General features: G+C 38.7%; 2 long non-coding RNA genes across 2 annotated transcripts in view; one reads left to right on the top strand and one right to left on the bottom strand.

Moving 5' to 3' along the window:
- Positions 1-5,420, top strand: part of LOC120638171 — a 30,917-nt gene extending 25,497 nt beyond the window's left edge. Inside the window, exons 2-3 of the long non-coding RNA XR_005659677.1 lie at positions 1,602-1,720; positions 4,747-5,420. This is a non-coding gene — a long non-coding RNA (uncharacterized LOC120638171). The remainder of the gene's footprint in view (positions 1-1,601; positions 1,721-4,746) is intronic.
- An 832-nt stretch (positions 5,421-6,252) lies between these two features.
- Positions 6,253-26,445, bottom strand: LOC120638167. Its single transcript, XR_005659670.1, has 2 exons — positions 26,326-26,445; positions 6,253-6,593 (listed from the first exon to the last, which is right to left on the bottom strand). It is a non-coding gene; the product is annotated as an uncharacterized LOC120638167 (long non-coding RNA).
- Between the last annotated feature and the right edge of the window lie 358 nt (positions 26,446-26,803).

Raw genomic sequence — 26,803 nt, 5'->3', positions numbered from 1 at the left:
GGATACCAATTACACAGTTCATTGTGGGAATGGCTAATGACATTTTATGGGCTGGCAAAACTTGTTGGAGGACTGATTTATTTTTCTGAGCATTCACTACATCCTTACACCACTCTTCATTTTGTTTTTGTTTTATTAATGGTATTTGTTAATAATAATAATAATGATAATGTTGGTATTTGTTAAGCACTTACTGTGTGCCAGGCACTGTACTAAGCACTGGGATAGATACAAGATAATCCAGTTGGACACAGGCCCTGTCCCACATGGGGTTCACAGTCTTAATCTCCATTTTACAGATGAGGTAAGTGAGGCACAGAGAAGTTAAATCACTTGCCCAAGGCAAACAGCAGACAAGTGGCAGAACTGGGGTTAGAATCCAGGTCCTTCTGACTCCCAGGCCCATGCTCTTTCCACTAAGCCACACTGCTTCTCAAAGAAGTTTTTCCACTTCTCTGCACAAAAGTGATTTGATTCCTACCAATTGGCCAACAGGTTCCAGTTTCCTTAATTATTGTTGTTGGCTGCTAGTCTTAATAATCTCCAGCTGTGTTAACTTCACTCAGGTGCAATCTTATGGTTTTCAAGTTAGGCACACTTAATATGTACATTCCTTTCCCACCCAAAAGTTAAATTTGTTTAAAATAATCTCTAAGTCTTACATCCAAATTTATGATGTGCTTGTATTTGGAGGTATCACAGAAAAGATGTGTTCAGTCAGTTTGCCTACCCCCATATTAATTTGTTCCTTAAAAGAGTTAGGCTCCACGTCTGTGGGAAAATAAAGTAGAGAGAGCATAGTAAAATATACAGGCAGAAAAATGTTTTGAAGAACTGCAGGAAACTGTTTTGGACATTTTCAACTCGAACGAAAGTTCCCCTCACACCATTTCTGCAAATGGCCCTTTTTTGTATGTATTCCTTGAACTTGCTGCTGAAGAAAATCTTTCATCCAGTGAAAAAGCGATTAGCTTTGTGTTCACCTGTTGAGAACATAGTGAGATTTCAGACTATTATATAGTTATATTGTGTATATGTTAGGAATTCATACTATACATATCTATGCATATATGTGCAAGAAAGTTGGTGTGTCTGCCCCTGCCTCTATTTTTTTGCTGTTGTACTGTTTGAAAAAAAATCTGTCCTTTGTGTTTGAAGATGTTGCTACTGACGATGAGATCTTATCAATGTTTGAAGAATATGTGTGGCTGAAAAGCAGTGCTCTGAACTCCTTGGAGGAAAAGCACTGTATAAAATTTAATAAATAAATTGCTTCCTGGTTCTGACAATCTTTTTTTAAACTGTAATAGCTATGAAGCCAGAGTCCTGTGTATACTCTAGCATCATATTAGGTAGAAAATGAACAGTTTAGTGTGAAATAATAAAGAGTCTATTTTCCACATGGGGAAGTAAAGTGCCCAGCTAGGCTTTCCTATAAATGAAATAATGGCTCTTCTGAACTGTGCTCTTCAGGCTATCAACAAAGTTAAAAAAAAAGATGTCAGTAAATTTTGTTGGCTGTGTTTGGGGGAGATTTCCCCTCTCCTTCCCTACCTAAAGGGTTTAAGGTTGTTGTTTTTTAATTGTTGTTTTCTTGTCAGCTATCTGAATAGAAAAGATCAAAAAGAACACTGAGATGAAATGAAACAGATAAGGAGACAAGGGGTCAAAAAGAGGGAAGAACTGGAGAGAGGAAGTTGGTCTGGAAGGCGAACAAAGGGTAAGACAAGGAATCCCACTTCTCACTACTTCAGGAGAAATGCATCCATCTGTTGCAGCTCATGTATACCTGTGCCTTGCTCATCCTGTGCACCCCACCTGCGGCAGCCTGTCTGGAATGCTCACCTGAGAGCGGTCGATCCACAGTTCATATTGCTGAGAGCAGAGAGAGGGGCTGCTCCCAAAGTGAAAGCAAGTCACCTCTCCCAAAGCCCCCTGGGGAGGAGAGATGGGGGCTGGGGGGGCGGGGAGGAGTGAGAAGAAAGAGGCAAAAGGTGAGAGGAAACCGGAAGCACCTGATCAAAGCTTGTAACATGGAGGTGGGGAGAAACAAGTTTAATGCTCCATGCTATTTATGATGTTGGTCACTTTTGTACCAACCCAGTCTCTTCCTCTCTTTCACTTTATCCTGCTCCACCCTATCCTCTTCCTTCTCCTCCCCTCACCCTTTCTCTTCTCACCCCTTCTCTTCTCTACCATTCATCCCCTCCTCTCTTCTAGAACAAGTAGTAATAATGCTATTTATTAGGCACCTACTAAATGTAATGCAAGTGATTAGGAAGTGAAATAGAAGTACAGGACATGCATGTTTCCTGATCACAAAAAGCTTGCAGTCTAAAGAGGGAGACAAATATGCACAAGCAGTGAATAAATAAAATTAAATGTTCAGTTGAGTAGAGCTATATCTACAGTGTGGCTCAGTGGAAAGAGCCTGGGCTTTGGAGTCAGAGGTCATGGGTTCGATTCCTGGCTCTATCACTTGTCAGCTGTGTGACTGTGGGCAAGTCACTTAACTCTCTGTGCCTCAGTTACCTCATCTGTAAAATGGGGATTAACTGTGAGCCTCACGTGGGACATCCTGTTTACGCTGTATCTCCCCCGGTGCTTAGAACACATAGTAAGTGCTTAACAAATACCAACATTATTATTATTATTACAGTTGCTGAGAATGAGAATATATAAGTGTAAGAGCACCTGTAGGATTGATAATGTTAGGATAGGCTGTTGGGAGGAGATGGGATTTTAGAAGGGTTTTGAAGGTAGGGAAGCATAAGTTCTGATGGATTTTGTGGGGTTGGAGTTTGAGGTCCAGAGGATGAACATGAATAAGGGGCAGGGGTGATCATGATGTGAGTGGGGTGCAGCCAGAAGGTGAGCTTAGGAGGAGCAAAGAGTGCAAGCAGTGAAGTAACAGGAGAGGAGAGTTGATAGGTATCAGAGAGAGAGCTGGTGAAACACCTTAAAGTCAATGGTAAGGAGTCTTTTTTAAGGTATTTGTTACGTGCTTACTATGTGCTAGGTACTGTATTAAATTCTGGGGGTAGATAAAAGCTAATCAGAGTGGACACAGTCCATGTCCCACATGAGGCTTAAAGTCTTAATCCTTTTCACAGATAAAATTAACCAAGGCACAGAGAAGTGAAGTGACTTGTCCAAGGTCACACAGCAGACAAGTGGCAGAGTCAGGATTAGAATGCAGGCCCTTCTGACTCCCAGGCCCCACGGGCAACCATTGGAAAATTTTAGAGAAATGGGTGTGGAATGACATTTCAGGAAGATGATCCGGGCAGCAAAGTGAAGTATGAACTGAAATGAGGGGAAGGGGAAGAGCCTGAAAGCAAGGCAATAGGACACTAGATCTCTAGTGCTACAGCTGTAGATGTTTGAATATCCTTCCATATGTAAAAGTCCTTACTTTGTGGTTAGCTCCATACTGAGCTCTGGTTAAAGGTACCAGCTTATTGATTCAGATAAGGTCCCAGTGCACATATTCTTAACAGTTTTGTGTTTCATCTGTGTGTGTCAGGCTGTAGCAGGAGGGCAGGAGAGAGAGGGAGGGAAAAATGGCACACACACCCCCTCCCCCCACGACAAGGAAATAGTCATATAACTTCAGTTAAAACAATTCAACAAGAAAAGCTGCAGTATATTAGTCCCAAAAGGAATTATCCACTAGCTCCTCAAATGCTTCGGGTAGGCCTTCCTAGATCCAAATTGCCCCGCTCTTCCTCTGTTTTCTTCTCTTTTTTCTTTCTCCCTATCCTCCCCCCAACCTCCTTCATCCTTAGAGAAGCAGCATGGTGTAGTGGATAGAGCACAGGCCTCAGACTCAGAAGGTCATGGGTTTTTATTCTTGGCTCTGCCACATGTCTGCTGTATGACCTCGGGCAAGTCACTTCACTTCTCTGCCTCAGTTACCTCATTTGTAAAATGGGGATTGAGACAGTGAGCCCCATGTGGGACAGGGACTGTCTCCAACCTGATTTGCTTGTATCTACCTTAGCGCTTAGTACAGTGCTTGGCACATAGTAAGTGCTTAACAAATACCACGATTATTATTATTGTCCTCCCCACCTTCTCTCATTCCCCATCCTTCCTCTCCTCCTTCCTTTCTCCCTCCTTCCCTTCCAGCCCCACCCGTTCCCTCTGCTTTCCTCCTCTCCTTTTCCCTTCTCATCTCTCCTTCCTCCCCAACTCCACTTTCTCTAGTACCCAGATTTCCACCCCACCCACCTCATATTCTTTTCACCCCACCCACCTCATATTCTTAACGGCCCCTCTCCCTTACGCAGGTCCTCCGGCGCTCTCTGTCTTCCCCCACAGGAATGTTAATAGAGAAACAGAATCTCACTGGGAACAGCTGCTCCCCGGCATGACAAAGCCTTGTTTATTTTGTGGTTCATGTTTATATACAGCTTAAAACTATTTGCCAACTCCCCCGATCTTCCTCTTTCTCTTCCTCTCTTGGCTCCTTTAGGTGTATCTCTCACTCTCATGAATTCACCGTAAATAATCAGCTCAGTCTAAAACGACCCGTTTGTTTTCAGACTTGGAGGGCTATATTTCTACTGCAGAGAATGTAATAACGAATGGAGGGGGAGGGGGGAGAGAGAGAGAGAAATGTGGGATTGGGGTGGGGGAAGGGTAAAGGGATTTCCTCTGTTCGTGAACAGATAGATATATACTATCATTATCACAATTTTATACATACACCCTTTGATTGCATCCGTCATATATCTGTTACAGAGAGGGCAGCGCTGTCACAGTCTTGCCCTGCTTCCAGGTCTCTGGCTGGCTTAACGAGGTGCTTCCAGCCCCGACTATTGTGCTGCACGAAAAGGGAAGAAAGGGACGGTACCAATATTAGCAAACTGCGAGACTCAGCAGCAGCAGCAATAGCAGCAGCAGCACCACCAATCTACAGACATGGTTTCAAGTGGATATGTGCCTTTGGAAGTCTTTTCCTGAAAGAAAGCATCAATCACTGGAAGATTGTGGTAGGGCTAGTGAAGTTAGATGGGGCTTTTCTTCACGGCTGCTCAACTTCGGGTCTGGAGGCAAGTGCCGTCAGTTGGGCTATCACGGTGTTTGGCGGCGGTGATTTTTAAGGCAGTCATTTCCTCTAATCAGATGGAAGCTCGGATCAATTCCCCTCCATCCACCCACCCCTTTTACCTTTGTTTTATGGGGGTGGGTTTCCCCCTCTCCCTCCTCCCCCTCCTCTTTGTCCGGTCTGAATCGTGCATTTTTGCTCGGGGCTTTCATTGTACAGTTAAATGTATTTCTGATTGGTTAACGGTCTCTCCTTTTTGTTGTGATTACTAGAGATACTTTAGTCCTGCCTTTCCCAGTGGTGCGCCCTGTACTAGCAGTTTTGAAAAATCATAAATGCAAAAAAGCATGACAAAGCAATATGAGGTTCAGTGGTAAGTGGACTTTTTTTTAAACCAAATTGCAATTTCTTCTTGTATTCTCTGTTTGTTGTGGGGAGGGCCGAAGGGGGGTGGTTAAAGAGGGTCTATCACACACAAAGGGATTGGGATTTTGCCGAGGAGCGGGGGAGGAAAACGAAAACCAATTGGATTTTCGTTTTCCATTTTAGTACTACTAGCCGAAAACTTTCATCATTGTCTAGTTTTATATTCTTGGGGTGGTGATTGGCTTGAGGCTTGGTTAGGAGGAGGATCGGGGAAAAAACGTGTGTGTGTGTGGTGCGGGGTAGGCGGGAAGGGTGACTGTGTGATTTCCAATGAACTTTGTAGCTCAGATTTATTGAATTCAATCCCATGTTTGGGTCATTTCTGGTCCAAATTATTAGGGAAGAGAAAGGACAATCGAGTTCATTACTGCCTAGTTCAAACATTCCCCCTTCATGCACCTACAACTAGGGTTACTCTTCTACCAGCCCCTCTTTCATCGACATTACGTGGTTATATAAACCGTCACACGCAGGCACTTTTTTTTAACCCTTCAAGATGCACTAAATATTAAGTTTAAAAAGGAGTGGGAAAGATGGGGCGGAAGGAAGAGGAAATACTCTGGCGGAAGAAAGACGCACATTACAAGACGGTGCTTTCAAACTCCCCTCTTGCCGCCTTCCTCCCCGCTTTCGGGAGGAATTTGCCTGGCACTTTGGGGAGAAGTTTCTTGTTTGGGGGCCCTGTACCCTAGTCTCCTTCCCCGCATCTATACAGCTTAGATCAACTAGCTGAAACTTGCAATATCAAGCATAATGAATGACCGGATCATTTCTCAGTCCTGCATTTTCAATCGACTCGCCGCCTCTGCACATTTTTCAAAGAATTAATTGTGCCCAGTATTCTTCAAACTTTTTTTTTTTTTCTGTTCGGGGATCTAGTTGCCTTCTAAGTCGTCACCGGCCGTTGCCATGGAGATGACTGGGATGCACTATGTTGTAAGGGACCTGCATAATCACGTTTGGGGCAGGGTCATCTGCTCTTTCACTTCAGAAGGGTGGGAAAGGAAGGAAAAAGATAAGTGCCCCCGAGGACTTTGTTTTCGGTTGAAACCATTTCTAATTACTGTACCAGTGACTGGAAATGGGTCTTTGGATCCAGCTATATCATCATAACCTGAAACAAATGCACAAAAATATGGCAGTAAGTAAGGATCCCTAGTTTGAGCTCAAGAATTGGATTTAAGAAGCTACTCTATAACATACAACCGGAAAACTTTTGCCTGAACACTGGCACTGTCTGAGAAGACATCTGAAGTAGCTTTTTCTAGATTATGTACTTCAATAAAGATAAACGAATTTCATTTGTTTGGTATTTATTGTAACAACACTTACCACACCTGACTGATTTTATGTGTCTGTTGATAGCCAACAGATTCTAAAGGAAGCTACTGTAATTTACCACTAACCTCTCCATTGTAAATTGATCCTATTAGCAATTACCTTCCAAGCTAATCATGATTTCTTTTAATACTACTACTTACAACTTCTGTGGAATATAGCACCCTTTTATCTGGAAGCTTTATAAAGCCTGAATAGCTAACCCCTCCCCCCCCCAAAAAAAAACTATTAATCCATTGCTGCAAGCGACCCATCGCCAGGTACTTATCTTAAATTGTGTAAATAGTTGAGGACAGTGTTCTGAAAGCAGGCACTAAATATGTAAGGTAGCCACAATCACCATTTAAAAGTTTGGTCACCCAACTATGGTAGAAATTCAACAAATTTTCTGTTGGATCATAATGATAGACAATGGGAAAGTATTGTGTCTTTACGGAACATATTTAAATCAATTAAGTAATGAGGTCCATATTTGATGTTATCATGTCAAATCAGCTAATCAAGGTTCTATTAGGTGGAGGGTCCTGACAGCATGAATAAGAACACCTTTAATTATGGAAGAACTAAAGCATATATGGTACATGAATATTTTCTCATAGTAATGTATTCCATTACAAAAAATGAATTTAAGTATATTTAAAGTGCTTAAATTCATTATGCACTTATCTCCATGGGCTTGCCAAATAAATTCATTTAAACTGAAGGCAATGAACAAAGAAACAGTTTTAATTATTCCTAGCCAACCAAAGTCATTCAATTTTAGATAATGATGGGATTTTTTTTCTGAAGAAATATATGAATGACATTATTTGAATGCCAATAAATACATGAATTTATGGACTGTTGGCTTGTTTCTACTACCACCCTAATTACCACCCTAATTTTGGGAGACTATTAAATTTGGCATATGTTCTCCTTCTAGAGTTTTCTCGAATGGAATGGCATAACCCATCATTTAATGTGATAGCATGGCCTAGTGGAAAGAACAACGGCCTGGGCGTCAGAGGGCCTGGATTCTAATCCCAGCTCTGCCACTTACTTCCTGTGTGACCTTGGCCAAGTCACTTAACTTCTTTGTGCCTCAGTTTACCACATCTGTAATATAGGGATTAAGACTGTGAGCCCCATGTGGGACATGGACTGTGCCCAACCTGATTAGCTTGTATCTACCCCCTTCGTAAAGTGCCTGGCACATAGTAAGTGCTTAAATATCATAAAAAGATCATAATAATGTTCCCCTTATCTGTCTTTTTTCTTAAAAGTGCCAATTGTAGATTCACAATGCCAGGCAATAGAGACTGTGGCTAACATCTGACCTCCCATCCAGAAGAGGTAATCTCACAAATGATAGGATGTTTTTGGAAACCCAATCCTAAATGGGATTATGTATCCTCTGCTAGTGAAATCTTGTAGTAGCAGTGATGGCAGTTTTTAACATATCCAGTATTCACCATCTGAGTGAGCTCTGTTGTATATTCAGAAACAGAAAATGGAGGGAAAAACTAGGCTCAGTTCATGCAGGAGAAAGGCATTTTATTTAACACAGCAGGTTCTAACCTTTGTACTAATGCCTAAGGCAGTCAGTAGAAGTGATAAGCAAAAGCAATTATATTGAAAAATGAAAATCAAAATATTTCTCTTATTTTCTAATGTATACAATTTACATCCTTCGGTGCCCTTTATCATAGACCTTCACAAATCAATAGGATACTTGTTGCTACAGCAAGCACATTCTAAACTAAAGCACTAAGAAGTGGTCTTTGCTTCACACGGAGAGTAAGAGCAGTATTAGAAAAGCTGTGATTTATCATCAATTACTGTGAGAGACGATTTAATAAATTACAGAGTTTGGCAAAAATGGAATTGTGTTGATGGCATGTTTTGCTTCATCTCTTCCAAAGCTGAAGTTGTAGGCTATTTTCTTCCCTATGAAATGTGCATTTATTGTGTGAAGGGAAAACTGCATTGAATGATCATTCAGAAATATACTTAGAAACTCATTTGAGAAGCATGAATATTGTAAAAGGGTGACTTTCCCCTTTGGGGATTTATGTTTGACATCTATTTATCAAGTTTGCCTTAGTTCATAGTAAACATAATGGAAAGGATGAAAGAGCAAAACAATTGTCAATATAGCTAGATATAAAATATACAGGACATGCATTATAACCTTTCCATTAAATGGAAAAAGCGGTCTCCTTATCTTTTCGAAGTGGCGGATGTTAAAATAAACTTAATTGGTTCTTTAACATCTTAACTTGCTTTTCCTTTCACCACTATTTCAAAGGTTATTGCTTTAAAATAATTATACTAGGGTAAGACTTATGGGGATAAATTTCCACTGTCTGATTTTGGTACCTGCTAAAGCATGTTTGATTCTGGGGTCCAGGATTTATTTCTTTCATAGGTTTGCCAAATTAAATGTAGCCTAAAATCAATGAAATCAACTTCATAACAAAATTACAGAGTGACAAATTGTTGACACAAGCCTTTGGATGACAATTCCCTCATTTCAAGTTAAAAAGCACGCTGTTATTTAAACTATATGAATCATAAAGTTTTAAATGAAAATCAGTTGAACAATCTCATAAAAAAGACACATGAAGAAGACACAAATCTAAACAACATGAAATGCTGTGTCTTTCTAAAAAAAAAAAAAACAGTTTTAACAATGTTTCTAAATAAGGAGATAAAGAGACTTTCTTTGAGAACATTTTTTCTAAATATCCCATAAAATAGCAAGGATTAAATAAACTGAGATTTCATAAAATCTCATCTCTTTTGATGAGTTTTTAAGACGGTGATAGGGAGTGTTTCTTTATGGGAAAGAGATTTATTTACTATTAGGCAGAGTCTACCCCAAAAAAGATTAAGTAGAGCTCTGAAGAACATAGGGTAATTTGAGGGGGAAAAGCCTGTTGTTGAAGAAGAGATTGCTTTGACAGGAGTTTCCCAGATTGGCTAAATGCACAATTTAGAACCATCTGAAAATTAGATTTTGAAATTAAATTTAGGATGCTTGAAAGTGATGTATACTCTGCCTTCTATTCAATATAGATGTATATATCATTCTAACAGGCTAATTAACTGTAAATTTAAGAAAAAAAAAAAGGTGTGACTGGAGGCAAAACTTGATAGGCCTTCTAGTTGCTTTCTGAGTTCTGATGACGATGCTCCATTCTCCAATCCCTACAATTGTTGGGGTTTTTTTAGTCTCAGAGAAGCAGCGTGGCTCAGTAGAAACAGCACAGGCTTGGGAGTCAGAGGTCATGGGTTCAAATCCCGGCTCTTCCGCTTGTCAGCTATGTGACTTTGGGCAAGTCACTTAACTTCTCTGTGCCTCAGTTACCTCAGCTGTAAAATGGGGATTAAGACTGTGAGCCCCATGTGGGACTGATCACCTTATATCCTCGCCAGTGCTTAGAACAGTGCTTTGCACATAATAAGCACTTAACAAATGCCATAATTTATTTTTATTTAGTCTTTTTTTGTTTTGTTTTTAATATCAAGCCATTACACTGCACATTCAATGAACGTTATGCATTCTGGAGGTTTTGCACTGTTAATTGCCCAATGCCTTTCAGTGCATGCAACATTTGGAACAGATGGCTAGAATGAAAGACACCTCACTTACTGGATACCATTCTCACAACTGTGGGGTTGGGTCTGTGAGTGTGTGTGTGTGTTAATAAAGATATCAGGGGAAAAGCAAACTGAGGATTGTGATATATTATTAACCTACAGTGAGATTGCTGATACTTTAAGACATAAATTGACATTACGATCATTTGGCAGAGCAAAACCCCAGATATTTTTAACATTATCCTGTAATGTTGATATTGAAGAATAGGTATAAAAAAGTACTTTAGAATTTTTGATTTTATTTTTTTGCTCCTAAAATCCCTACTCTCAATCAACATGGGGACATAATTTGCATTAATCAAACATTTTCAAGATATTTTCTTAACAGAGAATAAACCAATTTATTGGATTGTTACACAACAATGATTTCTAATCTCCACAGATAACAAATCCACAATCTGTTCTTTAATTATGTGCCCTATGGAAGAATAATAATGCAGTGTGAAGTAATGTGCATGAATACAACACTAAATGTGATTTGACATATGATGAAAGGGAGCAAACCTTCAGTTTGTTGAATACTTAGGATTTAGAGGGTTCTATGATTAGTGTGTTACTCACAGATAGTGCTTTTGATACCTGTTAACTAGTGGTACAAAATCTTTAACGCATTGATTATGTGAATACCTGTTGTGGGCAAAGTGGATGGAGTAAAAGATCTTTGTATTATAGTCTATTTCATGTAAGAAGGATATGTGTTTGTTTAGTGAAAGCATATATAAAAATGCAGAAGTGAGTCAATTACCAGAGTGATTCTAAAATCTGCTTTTGAACTGCAGTAGTATTATCTTATGAACATGTATAAATTTTATTATTTGCCAAGAATAATATGGGAATGAAATATAGAAAAATATTGGTTCCCCTAAGCATAAATTGATATTTTCCATTGTTGCAAGTGTGCTTATTGATCCAAGCAACTGTATTCTTCTACATAACATTACATTCTTACTCATTAATTTTTTGTTATATTTGTTTTGTCATTGCCACAACATCTAATCAACCTGAAAAAGTCAATTAAGCACTTAACCCAGTGATTTTTTTACTTTTGAAACGAAGTTAAAATAAGAAACCTGCCCTAGTTCTTTTTTCAATCTCAAAAGTATATAGTGCCACTTAGAAAAACCTTTAATTCAAAATCTTAAGAGTTTACTTCCAAATTAGGATATTATTATGATTCTGGTGCCCGTTATTCCAACAATGAAATTTAGCCTATTTCCATTCACTGGAGTCTCAAATTTTTGTCTCTGCTCGATTTTAGGAAAAAACCTCTGGATGTTGTTACATGTACTATTTTTTAGGAAGGAAGCATGTAAAATACTCTTGAACTCATTTTACTTGTGATTTTGAATAGCATTTAGATTAGAATGATTTCCCCAGAATTTTATAGGCTTGCCCAATCCAGCTGTATATTTTATATGCTAATGGAAATTCTATTTTTGTTCTCCTTGGGGATTTAAGTGATTATAATTGTTGCTCTTCAAAAGCCAAACAGATGATGATTGCTGCTTCAGGAATATACCAAAAGAAACTGGCTTTCATTAAACCTGCGCATCCACTTCATAATTATCTCCATTTTATGTAGCTAAGAAGCAGGAAAATGGCAAGTACAGTTCATTGAAGCCAGTTCAGTTATTTAAACATTGCTTTATTGAGCTAGCAGGAGGTGTTAACGAGGGAGTGTTTTCTTTATAACCCTGATATGTAGCCAGTAGACCAATAGTACTGCCATCTGGGATACCAGAGACTTGAATCTTATTAGAATTGAATGCTGCAGGGCCTTAGAAAGCATAGTACAGGAGTAATGTGATGAGTTACTCTGAAGAGAGTCAGACTACCTTTAGTGGATGTGATGAACAAGAGTGCCCTAGCAGATGTCTTCCCAACAACCTACTAGCCTGCCCCCAACTCAGGAAGTATGTACCATGGTACACCATGGTGAGCGAGACAATTGGTACCCACCCAATAAGAAGAGTTATACAATGTAAATTTAAAGTTTGAAATTCTGAAAATGGAATAATTATATGGGCAAGCCATTAAAGCATATTAAAAGGTAAATCTAGAGACTTGCAATTGAACAATTAAAATAAGTTTGTTGTTGATTCTGAGCACTTATCGATTTACAGTTAACCTGGACGGGAAAAGGTGGAAGATATCAGAAACTGCTTAACTGAATTATCTCAAATGGTCATTTAATGGATCTCTGTTCTTCGATTTCCCTACCTGACAATTGGGTAAAATAATACCCACTCAGAATAATACCTACACTTGCAAATTAGGCAAGTGAATACTTAACTTGATTCTTCTGTTTTAACTTCTGAGGGCTCAACAGCATACCCTCAGGAATTGTGGAGGGGGGTTGGGGGGGGAGAAACCTCTCCATGCTTCTCCCTTATTCTCTCCACCTTTTTCCAGAGAATCACTTCTCAGGACCTGGTGGTCTGCAATGTGCCTCTCAGATGTGAAACTTTTGAGCTCAAGGGAACACAGCAACCATTGCAGTGTCTCCCTTCCCCCACAAATTGTATGTAAGGAGGTTATTCACCTTCATTTATGTTAGCTAGGAAGACAAACAGTTCTCTGCTTTCAGCATAAGAGATATTTTAAGGCCACCGAGTTAACCTGCAGAAAGACATGATTGTGTCCCTTCAAAGTTTTACTACAGCCTATTTTCCCTCTACATGGGGGAAGAATAGGTCCTTCATTGTAGAAAATACCTAAATGGTAAAAAATAAAATACATAGGTTTGTTTTTTGGCTTTGAGGTTAATTACAGTTCAAAAATTCTAGGTTTGCTATATAATCATCACAGAAGTTGTTTCTCAATTAAAAATTGAAGCAATATCTTTTGTAGTATTTATTGAAAGTCTACAGATTTTAGCACTAAAAAGAATGTAATTTTGAAGGTTATTAGTACATCATCAAGTCACCATTAATCTCCTATTAGATCAATATTTTTTCCAAGAACACATCGATAATTAATCAAAATCCTCCCTGATTAGTTGGTATTCATATGACTTGTTCTTTCTGACTTGGGACTGACCCAAACATTTAGAAAAATTATGATTTGTGTCTAGAAACAAAATCTCTCTTTCAAGGGTTTACACATTTTCCCCCCTTTCATTGAACCAAAAATGATTTTTTTTAATTGGCTTTAACTCAGGCCCACAAAATTGAACTGAAATGGATTGCAGCACTCATGTTTGGTTTAAGATCTGTATCACAATTCAAAAAGTAAATAGTTGAGAGCACATTCACTTTCTGTCTTTTGAGACAAAAAATAAATAAAATAAACATCAGCCAATGGTGATCTTTACTGTAAATGAAAAGGTTTTTTTAAGTGTCGCTCGTAAAAGTCAGTAGTATCATGATATTTTTAAAATGACAAAAAAATGCCTAAATTTCTGATCTTTTGCTACATTAGTAACATTGTTCAACATTATAATAAAATGCATGCAGAGCTATTACTGAGCCTTTGGTACTTCTTTCCTTTTTGGATTTTTTTTATATCACAAACAGATAGGACCTAGGTGTAATTTTAATAAAGCAGTATTTACACTTAATGAGCAAGATAATCAGAGAGTGTACCAACTCCCATGGAATAAGAAATTCAGAAAAAGGTATTCACTTTGGAAAGCTACATTAACTCTTGCAGATGAGTTACGTCCTACTCAATAAATTACACTATAAGTGTACTAAATGGTGCCCTACTCCCTTGAGAAAGGTAATGCTTCTCAACGTGCCTTCTCAAAGTGTTTCTCAAAGTCAGTTATGCATTGGCTGCTAGATCCCTGTGTCAGACAAAACTCAGAAGCCGAAGTCAAGGAGTCTGGGACCTGAACCTGACCCAACACCTTGCTAGGTACAACCTAAAGGTTAGAAAAGAAGGATTGACCATGGTAAATAAATTCCCCAAGGGCTGTTGGGACTTGCACTCCCAGTGGCTGGCCACGAATTTCCCCGGCATGTGTGATGATGTGGTCAGCTGCTGAGAACCAAAATAAAGAAGGCACAGGCCATCCCAGTTTAAGCTTACCCTGCTTATCCACAGTTCAGCCTAATATAAGGTCCTCTCTCCAGGCCCAGTGGGGAGACTTCCTCAAAAAATACTAAACAGTAACCTGCTGATTCTTTGGCAGTTCCAATCAGCTTTTCATTTTGCCTTCCAATTTTCATTCCACATAAATGTTGATTGTCTTTAGCCAAATATCAAATATAAACACGGGACCCTAAGTCTCTTTACTGAATCAACTAAGTTCCAAGGTTTGCAATAGACTCAACTCATTGTTTTGACTCAGAGAGAGAAAAATGGAAGCTGACTGCAAAATACCTTTCAGATTAAAACCCAACGCATGAATTGGTCAGGAACTAATTTAGAAGAACATGGATTCATCTGTGTGTTACCAATATCAGTGGCTGACCCATTCACATATATATATATATGTATAAAATATATATAGATATGTATGTATATATATGTATCTTTGTTGTGTGCCTGACAGAGGTGATGCTGGCAAGTAAAACAATGGATTTCATCTAGGTTAAAGTTTCTAACTCTTATCCAAAAGCCCATTGAAGTGGTCTGACTGGGAATTCACAGAAGTTTTGTTGAAAAGAATTGAGCTTTATTTTTGTATATATGTATACAAAAGGTTATACAATAATTTTCATTCCATATATTTCAAATGGCACTATTAGAAAAGTTGATATTTTTATCATTAGTTTATAGATTACAAAACTGCAACAAAAGGAGGGCACATGAATCGTTCAAGGTCACACAGTGACTCAGCAGTAGAATAAAAATTTGAACTAGTGTTGCCGTAGATTCTAATGTGTTGCTTAGTCATTGAGCTTAACTAACTTCTAGCCAAACACAGATGGAAAAAAGGCATTTGGGGAAATTCTGAAGCATTGGGGGATCTAGAAAATGCTCCCCAGCAAGAGTCATAAAGCCTAACTCCTAATGAAGGCAGAAAAAAACATCTGGGTCAAATATTCCTCATGGTCATTCAGCTGCAAACAGCAATTCCAGAAAAGGTTTATGTGACTACTTATACGTAAACTCAGTTGAGGGAAATGAAATTTGGCATTCAAACTGAGCAGTATAATTTCCCTATTTTGAAATTCATGGAAAAAGCAGAAAAGAACAATACCTTTCATAAAAAGACAGCTAAAAACCAAAATATACTAATAAATTATTTGTTCCAAGTGACAAAAGGAAAAAGGTAGGATTTTTTATTTCACTTAGTTTGTAATTAAAGATGCATTTGGGATTTTATTTCTGTTTGTAATCATTCTGTGAGTAAGGGGTGGTCTTTTACATTTGATCCTATTTGACTAATTTTCTACATATGCATATTCCAAAGGTTCATGCACACTGTAAAAGTAAATGTCATGCTTCAAGGACAAACCCTCCATATTAGCAGTTTCTCTTCTTATGATAACTTGTGATCAAACCAAAAACATTGATGTACCTTTTGCAGTCTACCAATACGGAGCATTGTATGGACTGCACAGTCATTCCCAAATGGTGATGAATTTAAAGAATAGGTTATGGGATTCAATTTTTTCTCCTAAAGTTTAAAGTTAATTCTTAGTGATTTTCCCTGAAGGGAGGTGGTTTTTTCATAGGCCAGGTTCCCCTCTGGGCAGTGGCCCCATTTAGAAAAATGTAGTAACTCTCAGCCTCTCTTTTCCTCACTTCCCTCTCTTCTTGCCTTCCTCGGCAGTTGCCACCACCCAGAGATAACAGAGTGTCAGTCATAGCTCCAATGCCACAATTTCTCAGGGATCTATTTCTAAGCATCTGTTTTCTGTAGTCTAGGACAAAAAGCAGTTGTCTTAAGAGTGAAAAGAGCAAGCATTGACATAAAAGCATGATTTTTTTCCACACAAAATCAAAAGACTCAGCAAGAAAAAATATTTCACAGTAAATTGTCCAAATCATTGAAGAAAATATCTGTTATTCCAAAGTTTGAATGTTCTTTAAAAATATTCACTTATGTTAAAGCAACCAAATTCTGTTTACAAAACTGACATTTGAAAAGCCACTATATTATTGAATTTACAATGTCAGGTAAAGGTGACCAACTGAATTGGATTTCATTCACCTACCAACACTTCTTCAAAAACATGCACTGTTCACATCTGAAAAACAGATTGTACTATTAGACACAAAGTCAGCCTGAGGAGTTAAAATAATTTTGTGGATTTCAGTGCTCTGGAAAATAGTTATCTGTTGCACAGCCTTGAACTTCAGATTGTTTTATATTTTGATAATCAGGCTTCCTCACATAGCTCTGATATTCATCCTCCTAGACTTCACCTTGAGTGGGTTAATCATAACATACTGTAGAGTTCTTTTGTAATATAGATGGATGTCCATTATAGAATAGGATAAAATAAAAACAGGAAACTAGTCTTCCCTTCTGGCTCACAAAAATTACACCAAGAGCACCCCAAAATAAAAGGTTAACTCTATTAACTGTCCACACTGTCTCCTTTTTCTTCCACTTTAACCATTACTTTAAAGTCGTTTTCTAGATAGACCAATCTACAATGTATTAAATTCAAGGAAGGATAACTTCCAGGTTAAACATTTATAATTTTCAGTGCTCATTATCAAAACAGGAAAAGGTATTTGCCATTGTATCATTCAAATTGGTGGACATAGTTGTATCTATTACATAGTGCATCATTTTATTTGCATAACCATTATAATGAAGACTTTACATATCTAAATAACAGCGCTCAGAAATAGAAAATCATAGTATAATTGTTGTTAATCTGTCAACAGATATCTATCCATATTAATAAACCACCAATGAACAATAAAATGTAATTACTGGCATGTAAAACCAAAATATTTTTATTTGATTATCAGGGAGCTATAGAACATAGTCTACTCTTCTTGATCTCATTAGTAGCACTGAAATGAATTTAATTAAAAGGTTTTATGAAATGCTTAATGTTATAAACTTAAGATGGACGAAGTATGCATATTTATAGACACATAGACATAATGCCTGTCCTTTGATTTCAAAGATGACACTACTAAAGGTAAAATGAGCCATTCATGCAAGTGTGTTTGAAGAGGCTGATGTGTGACTGACAGTCATTTCCATACTGTATGCATAAACACCATAGACACTTGATATGTTTGCCTTTTGCTGCTCTACTGTTTTCTAACCTGTCTCTCTGTATTCTAATCTTTCCAAAGGTTCTGTTTGAGCAGAACAACCGTTGGAAGAGTTATTTGAATGCTTGACACCATCAGGAAGGGGATAGAAAGCCAATCCAAAGACATAGGCTTACCAACCTGTGAAACCATCCGATGCCCACACTTGGAATACTAGTGCAGTTCTGGTCACTGCTTCTTAGGAAAGACATTATAGAGTTGGAGAATCTATAAAGAAGGATGACCAAAATAACCAGGGAAATTGATAAACTTCCTTATGAGGACAGGCTGAATGAATTAGGTCTTTTCAGTATGGAAAGGGGCAGGCTGAGCAGGGACATAATTAATGGTTGCAAAATCATGGAGGGTGTGGACAGGAATGTAATGGGAAAAACTGGGGTTGTTTCAAGTTACATCCTTTACATTAAGGTGAATGAATGTGCAGAAGGGCAACCATCACATGGTTCCTGTTGGAGATAGAAGATTACATTGAATGGACCATTTGACTAATGGAATCTTTTATGCTCTTCTGGTAGGTTCTCTCTTGATTGCCACTGTTTTTGCCCAACAGTCTGGTGCTATGCCATATTGTTTACAACTCTGCTTCACTATTGCACACAGATTCTGTCCTCCTTGCTTGCATGTGCCCTGTTTTAAGCTTGTCATACTGCAGCTGCTTAGATTTTCTTCTGTCATCTATTATCCTAATATTTCCCATGCACCAAAGCTGTTCTGCAGTAAGTATTGTCTTGGTGCTGGTCACCTGACCTCATCACAGAATCTCATTGCTGGTAATCCTTGCCATTTGATATTGAATATGACTCATGTGTGGCGCTGACAAAATTGCTTATGAACTCAACGTGTCGTGTTAAGGTGCATCTAGACCTTGCAGCCATATCAGAGATTGGACACCACCTAGATCTGTCAGCCTTTAGTTGAATATGAAGCTTGGTAGCCACTGCCTCCAAACTCTGTCAATCTTACAAATGATTTTTTTAAATGGTATTTGTAAAGCGCTTACTATGTGCCAGGTATTGTACTAAGCTGGAGTGTAGATACAAGTTAATCAGGTTGGGTACAGTCCCTGTCCCACATAGGACTCCCAGTCTTAATCCCCATTTTACAGGTCAGGAAACTGAGATGCAGAGAAGTTAAGTGACTTAAGGTTTTTATTTCTTTGTCTATCCATGCATTATTTCCATGCATAAGCTGCAGTCTGAGGAGTAAACATTCCTTTACTTCCACCATGCCACTGCTCTCCTACCTGGCTCTGAGGTAAAGCCTAGCTCTGAGACAATTAACTTCAAGACAATTAGAGCAGTGCAGTTTGGGCTCAGAGCCAGATAGGAGAACCCTAGTGCAGTAAAGGTAAGAGAACTGTAAACCACTCAGCTCAGCACATCCAATGTGATCAAGCAACTGCCCACCAGAGAACCTGAGAATGGCACATGTTGGCAGGGCCCTGTATTTCTTAAGACCTCATATTCAAATATGAACCTGTGTCCAGAATGACATGGTGATGGTAATAGCATGCATTAAGCACCAATTGTGTGCCAAGAACTGTGCTAAGAATGAGGATAGATACCCTATACTCAGAATGGACACAGGAGACTCAGATCCTGAGAGGTAGGGCAGGGATATTACCCCTACTTTAAAGATTAGAAAACTGAGATCTAGAGAGGTCAAGTGACCCACTCAAGGTCATTCAGCAGGCCAGTTGCAGAGCTGGGACTGATTCCCCAGTCTCCTGACTCCTATTCCCAAGCTCATTCCACTAGGCCATGAAGAGTCAGGTAGCTGTGGATAGGCAGACACTCAGCCTCTTTGGCTCCTGTGATTTGTACAATCAATAGTATTTTTTGAACACCTACTGTTTGCAGGGTCCTGTATTAAATGATTGGGAAGAGTACGGTAGAATTAATATAAGTGATCCCTGCCCTCAAGGGTCTTACATTAAAGCAGGGGAAGAAGTGTAGACATCATCTCTTCAGGATTCCTTCCTTATCTGTGATGAAGGTGGAGGCATCTGTACTCTTCAAAGTTGTCAGGATCATATCCTAGACCATACAGTTTTTCACAGCTAAGACTAATAATAATGGTATTAGGCCTTTCTCTGTGCCACACTAGAACACTAGGCTGGGGCCCGGTCTACATGAGGCAACCAATTCAAAACTCTGTTCCAACTCTATGTTGTTTGGATGTTTTATCTCCCTTTTTTAGGGTTTGCCTATTTAGAGATAGAGATACTATTAAAGATAAAAGAGAGGGCTGAACCTCCCTAGAAGTGACCCTTTGACTGGTTTTATGCTATGAAATTATTCATAATACATTTTGATTTCGATTATCTGGCTCTTTCAGCCCCTCCCCACCCACCCCCCAATCACTTTCATAAGAAATATTTGAACCCAGCTATAGTACTAGTAAAGATGTTTATTGAGTACCAACTGGGTGCAATGCACTGTACTAAAAGACAGGAAAAGAACAACAGAAGCATGAGATGCATTCCCTGTCCTCAAGGAGATTTCACTCTAATTGGAGAGACAGACTTAAAAATATTTACAAATAGGGTAATCAAAATTAATAAACTGACTGCACAGTTGATTATATATATATAATCAATACATAAGTATTGAGGGATACTTACAATTTACATACTTAAATATGTTAGGGCTATGATTAGCTATAGAAAGCTAATCATAAGGCTTTAGTCATCATCATCCACAAAAACAACATCTAAGGAATACCTACTGTGTGCAGGGCGCTATATTAGGTCATTGAGGAAAGCATCAGGTCCTACTGGAAAGAGAGCATAGACCTGGAAGTCAGAGGACCTAGGTTCTAGGTTCCAGTTGCCTATGTGAACACAGGCATAACACTTAACTTCTCTGTGCCTCAGTTTCCTCATCTGTAAAAATGGGAATTAAATACTGATTCTCTTCCCCTTAGACTGTGAGTGCCATGAAGGACATAGCCTGTATTCTATCTGATTGCCTTGTATCTACCCCAGTGCTTGGTACAGTGTTTGGCAAGCACTTAACAAATACCACAATTATTCCTTATTTATTCTAATCCAAATTAGCTGCACCAAGTCACTTAATTTCACTGTGCCTTCACATGCAAAACAAATGTACCATTATCTGCCTCTCCTAGCCTCCCAGGGATTTTGAACAGATAAAATATGAAAAGTGTTTTGAGGGGGTTTTTTGGAGGAAATCCACCCTATAAATCTAAGGTACAATCAAGCAGTAACTCAAATTTGGTAACATTTTTAGAGAACTGGGGCTTTTACGGGTGGACATGATGAAATCATGGTGGGAAATATGCCCTTAAAGCCTATGATTGGAGGGAGACAGTTTTTTTTTTAATCATTAATAGCCTAACTAGAATTAATAATAATGTTGGTATTTTTTAAGTGCTTACTATGTGCATAGCACTGTTCTAAGCACTGGGGGAGATACAGGGTCATCGGGTTGTCCCACGGGAGGCTCACAGTTAATCCCCATTTTACAGATGAGGGAACTGAGGCACAGAGAAGTTAAGTGACTCACCCACAGTCACACAGCTGCCAAGTGGCAGAGCTGGGATTAGGAATAGACCAGCAACACATTTTTAAAACCTTTTATAACCTCATGAATGTGACTGTCACAATTCCCTTTATACTAAAGAGATGAAAATAAGTATTCAAACCTCTATCCCATTGATCCAGTATGCTAAATCACCATTTTTGAACTTATCTCTATAGGAAGGTAATTTCTATCTACCAAGCAGTTTCATTTTTATAGACAAATATCAAAAAAATCGTGGAAAGGTAAAATAGATTTAGGAAGAGAAACAGCATGGGGAAGCAGCATCGCCTAGTGGAAAGAGTATGGAGTCAAAGGACCTGGATTCTAATCCCAGCTCTGCCACTGATCTGTTGTGTGACTTTGGGCAAATCATTTAACTTCTCTATGCCTTGGTTTCTTCATCTGTAAAATGGGGATTAAATCCTACTCCCTCCTACATAGACTGTGAGCCCCATGTGGAATAGGGACAGTGGTCACCTAATTATCTTGTAACCACTATGTGCTTGGCACATAGTAAGTGCTTAACAAGTACCATAATTACCCTAATTCAACATTTTAGGAAATCAGGGGCCCAGTTAGTAAGTGAACTCTTATGTGTTCCTTAGAAACTTCTACTACTTCTGGGATTTCCTGAGAATAATTAGAAGAAGGATTTAAAGACCAAGTAAACATATTTGTAAAGCTTACCAATGGCTGAAGTTGAGACAAAATTTTTTATTATTTTTATTATTAATAGTAATAATAATAGCGATATTTGTTAAGCCCTTAAGTGCCAAGGGCAAAGCACTATGCAATAAACCCTGGGCTAGACACAAGATAATCAGGTCCCCCATGGGTCTCACAGTCTAAATAGGAAGGAGATAGAAATTCAATCCTCTTTCTGCAGATGGCGAAACTGAAGCACAGAAAAGTTAAGTGACTTGCTCAGGATCACAAAACAGACAAGTAGCAGAATTGGATTAGAATCCAGGTCCTCTGAGTTCCAGGCCCATGCTTTTTCCACTAGACCACTCTGCCTTTTTCCTTTTACTTAGTGTTTTTGATTGGGAAGCATCGTGGCTCAGTGGAAAGAGCACGGGCTTGGGAGTCAGAGGTCATGGGTTTCAATCCCGGCTCTGCCACTTGGCAGCTGTGTGACTGTGGGCAAGTCACTTAACTTCTCTGTGACTCAGTTACCTCATCTGGAAAATGGGGATTAAGGCTGTGAGCCTCATGTGGGACAATCTGATTATGCTCTATCTACCCCAGTGCTTAGAACAGTGCTCTGCACATAGTAAGTGCTTAACAAATACCAACATTAATAATAATAATAATAATAATGGTATTTGTTAAGCGCTTACAATGTGCAAAGCACTGTTCTAAGCGCTGGGAGGATACAAGGTGATCAGGTTGTCCCACGTGGGGCTCACAGTTTTCATCCCCATTTTCCAGATGAGGTAACTGAGGCACAGAGAAGTGAAGTGACTTGCCCAAAGTCACACAGCTGGCAAGTGGAGGAGGCAGGATTAGAACCCACGACCTCTGACTCCCAAGCCCGGGCTCTTGCCACTGAGCCACACTGCTTCTCTTTTATTATTATTATCATTATTTCAAGAAGTTGGCCTTCAGACTTCTTCCATAGCATTACTATAAGTCTCCTCTCAGGATCGTATCTGGTGAGTTTCCAGTACTTTACCAGTCTTGGCTATGGGAGGGAGAGTCAAGCAGAGGCATACCCATTACATTCTTAAGCTTGGGCTGGGGCTAGCGTGTGGGAAGGTAATCTGCTACAAATCAAAACTCACCTGTGCTGGGCAGCAGCAGCATGGGAGAGAGTCGAGGTTGGACACAAGTTTACTGTGCTAAAGGAGGCAATGGTAAACCACTTCCATACTTTTACCAAGAAAAGTCTATGGATACACTACCAGAACGATTGCAGATGGAGGTGGGGTATTCTGGGAAAGATGTGTTCACGGAGTTGCTTTGGGTCAGAGGTGACTCGACAGCATAAGAGAAGACATTACTATAAGTAGATCAGATACTGTGTGGCTCAGTTGAAAGAGCACGGGCTTGGGAGTCAGAGGTCATGGGTTCGAATCCTGGCTCTGCCGCTTGTCAGCTGTGTGACTTTGGGCAAGTCACTTAACTTCTCTGTGCCTCAGTTACCTCATCTGTAAATTGGGGATTAAGACTGTGAGCCTCATGTGGGACAACCTGATTACCCTGTATACCCCAGTGCTTAGAACAGTGCTCTGCACATAGTAAGCGCTTAACAAATACCAACACCACCATACTGTGATATTTATTCTCACAGGTAGTGGAAATTTAAAAATCCCCATCAATCCCTCTAGAGGAACAAAATTTAAAGTGTAGAATCCTATTAGAAGGATAAATCCTCCTTTTGAATAATGATCTGGATAATTTGTATGTGTAGATCCCTGAACACTGAGACCAGATTACTTCTGGTTTTAAATGGAGTATTTTAAATAATAGGAACATTACTTTTAAAAGTGGCAACATTTTCCATTCCTTCCTAACATCAGAGAGTTCAGTCTGAGTTACAAGACCCATTGGAAATATCAACCTCAAGGTTAATTTATTTATGGAAAACTAAATTTGACTTTTTTTAAGAAGTTACTCCTTAATATAAATGATAACCATTCAAACTGAGTTTAGCATCCGGGTTTAGGTTCATGTTTGAAAACCTGAAAAACACACCTCAAAGTTAAAAAACGGTTGAGGCATGAAAATGTCTTTATTGACATTATACCAAGTCAGAGATGCCATTTCTCCTTTCAATATTTGAACACTTTTGTTGCTAAAATTGTTTTAAATGTATGTAGTGCCATTCCTCCACATAAATCAAACCACTTAAATGAGCGAAAGTAAAGCTTTTCACTCTCAAAGTTAAGGTACATATATATATATATATATATATATATATATATATATAAGATTATGTATATACATAAGGAAGCCATGTTCCCCAGGGGAAAGAACATGGTTAGTAGGAAGAGTATGGGCCTGGGAGTGAGTCGACTGCGGTTCTAGTCTAGGGTCCACCTTGTGCTTGCTGTGTAACCCTAGACAAATCACTTAACCTCTCTGTGCCTCATTTTCCTCATCTGCAAAATGGAGATTAAGTACCTAATCTTTCTCCCCTTTAGGACTCTTAGCCCCATCTAGGACAGTGTTGGTGTCCTACCTGGTTATCTTGTATCTAACCCATCATTTAGTACCATGTTTAACAAATACCAAAGTTATTGTCATTATTGATAATAGTAAGATTCTCATAGGAAAACTACATATTTATACTACATACTACATGCTTATTGGAAGCATACATTTATATGCAAAAAAATCTGCAATTTCCTATTAGGCTGGAATTTTCTGAAACAGTTTTCCTTAAAATATTTCTGCAGTAGCAATAGCTACTATTTTATTTCTGTACAATGTCAGAAAGGCAAATCTGTCTTAGTGTAATGTCCACTTTTCTCTCATTAAATATTACAGACCTAACCTGGAAATTTTTTAAAAAAAAAATGTTATTTGTAAAGCAAGACAGATGCCAGTAACAAAAGGTAACCTATTGTTCTACAGAGAAGAAAACAACAACTCTGAGTGTGATATTAATCTTATTTTGGACTGTAGAATTTTAGCTATAACATTGTGAGAGGTAAGGGGAGAGCTAACAGAATTAAAACTTCTTTTAAAATGTATAATAGAATTTCTAAATGTCTCATGTTTGCTTTTCATGAACTTCATTTTAATCCCCAGTGTCCATTTCAACTCCCAAAGTGACAAGAAATTGTCAGCTAAGTGCACTCACACATTGATCAGAGTTTTCTGGTTAAGCAAAATAAAAACTAATCAATTTTAAAATGCTGGGTAAGAGTGTGTTTGTCAAGCAAAGAGGCCTTTTCTGGTGGAAATGCTTTCAGCTTGATTATGAGATTATAGAAATTGTAATGTTTCCTTCTCAACTGTCCTCTCTCCTTTCTCCCCCATATTCCTGTAAATTAGGAATATCTTCTAATGTACTTTTGACCTCAAATATCAAAAGATAATGTAATAAGTCATGAAAATAAACATTGTAGCACATGCAATCCAAGATTGTACACTTGATCATGTGCATATTAAGAAACTATATTTTCTATCGGATATTTTCTCAGAGGAAGTATAAATTTTCAAACATATACACTGAGTTCATGACAGAGAGAACCTGAAGTTCTAGTCTGGTACTAGATTGAAAAAAAGATGTGCAGAGCTGCATTTCAAGAAGATGAGCCAGGCAGCAATGTGTAGTAGAGGCAAACAGAACAAATTTACATATCTACAATAATTATTTGGAAAATTATCCCTAAGAATTGTCTAGGTAATTATGCCTTGAAATTATCTCAAAAATCAAGGCAGAAGACATCTTTTCTGGGATAAGTATGACTTTGTAAACCCAGAGTTTTATAGAAAGATATCTTGCCATATACACAGTTTAACTACTACACTGCAGTTGCCATTTTCTTGTACTAAGCCAAAAATCTTCTGAAATTTCATTAAATCTCCCAGTAAGCTTTGGATTAACTAATTTACTAAAACTCCCTTGGTGGTTTATTTACATGTAGTGAAAATCAAGACTTGAAACGTTGTTTTCACTAAAGTAGAATGCATCCCTTTTCTTTTAAAGAGAAAACAAAGAGCATTAAAGTTAAAAACAAACTGTATTTTTAAGCATCACCTCAGTATTTATTGCAATAAGCTTCTCAAAGCTTTACAATTTCTATACGTATCTTTTAGTCAATCCCTCGGCTGAATAGACTAAGGCAACAGGTCAAAGATGATTCCCCTCTCGCATCCTACCTTCCCACCTCTTGCTCTTCCCCGGAAGTCATTTTAAGACAGGTAAGCTTTTAAAAAACAAAACAACAACAACCAAAAAAAAAACCCCATCCAATTATAGAAACCCATTCCTCTGCCTGCCGAAAGCATTCTAATGACAGTTTACTTTAGTGGTCTATCAGGAACATGCTGCCTGTGCCACCTGAATTTCAATTTCTTAATTTACAGCGCAGATAAAATAGAATGGAGCTGGGTCTGTGCTGCTCTCTACATTGGGTTGGTCTTATCAAGCGTGAAGTTTGGCGCATTGCAAACCTATTCAAGTGATTATCTGTTGAGGACCTCTTGAGCCATCTCCATCTCTGCAGTGTGCTGATAAGACAGCTGTTTCTCTAGCTCCTATGTCTCTCCGGGCCTCAGTCTTCTTCTGGTACTAACTATGGCTTTGTTACTGTGCCCCGCTGGCGTCACTTTCTCTGTTGTGCAAGCGTTTGATCTGAACACACACACACACACACACACACACACGAATGGGGGAGGAAGAAAGCGAGGAAAAGACTGGAGGAGGGCGGGGGAGTCTGAAGACCTGATTGACTGGTTGGTATGCCCGATCTTATTATTCTTAATTAAATGTGTATTGCACAGAAGTGGAAACATAAATCTTTAGAGCTAGAAACCATCCGGAAGCAGGAGCTCTGGAGCAGAAAGATGCTTCTTCCCAGTTCACTATAAAATGGTCAGCGAAATGATTGATTTCCAGAAGCTGACAGATGGTTTTGTTAACTTCTTTTTG

Source organism: Ornithorhynchus anatinus, chromosome X5, assembly GCF_004115215.2.
Source record: "Ornithorhynchus anatinus isolate Pmale09 chromosome X5, mOrnAna1.pri.v4, whole genome shotgun sequence".
Taxonomy (NCBI): Eukaryota; Metazoa; Chordata; class Mammalia; order Monotremata; family Ornithorhynchidae; genus Ornithorhynchus; species Ornithorhynchus anatinus.
This window is presented reverse-complemented; position numbering and strand designations above follow the sequence as displayed.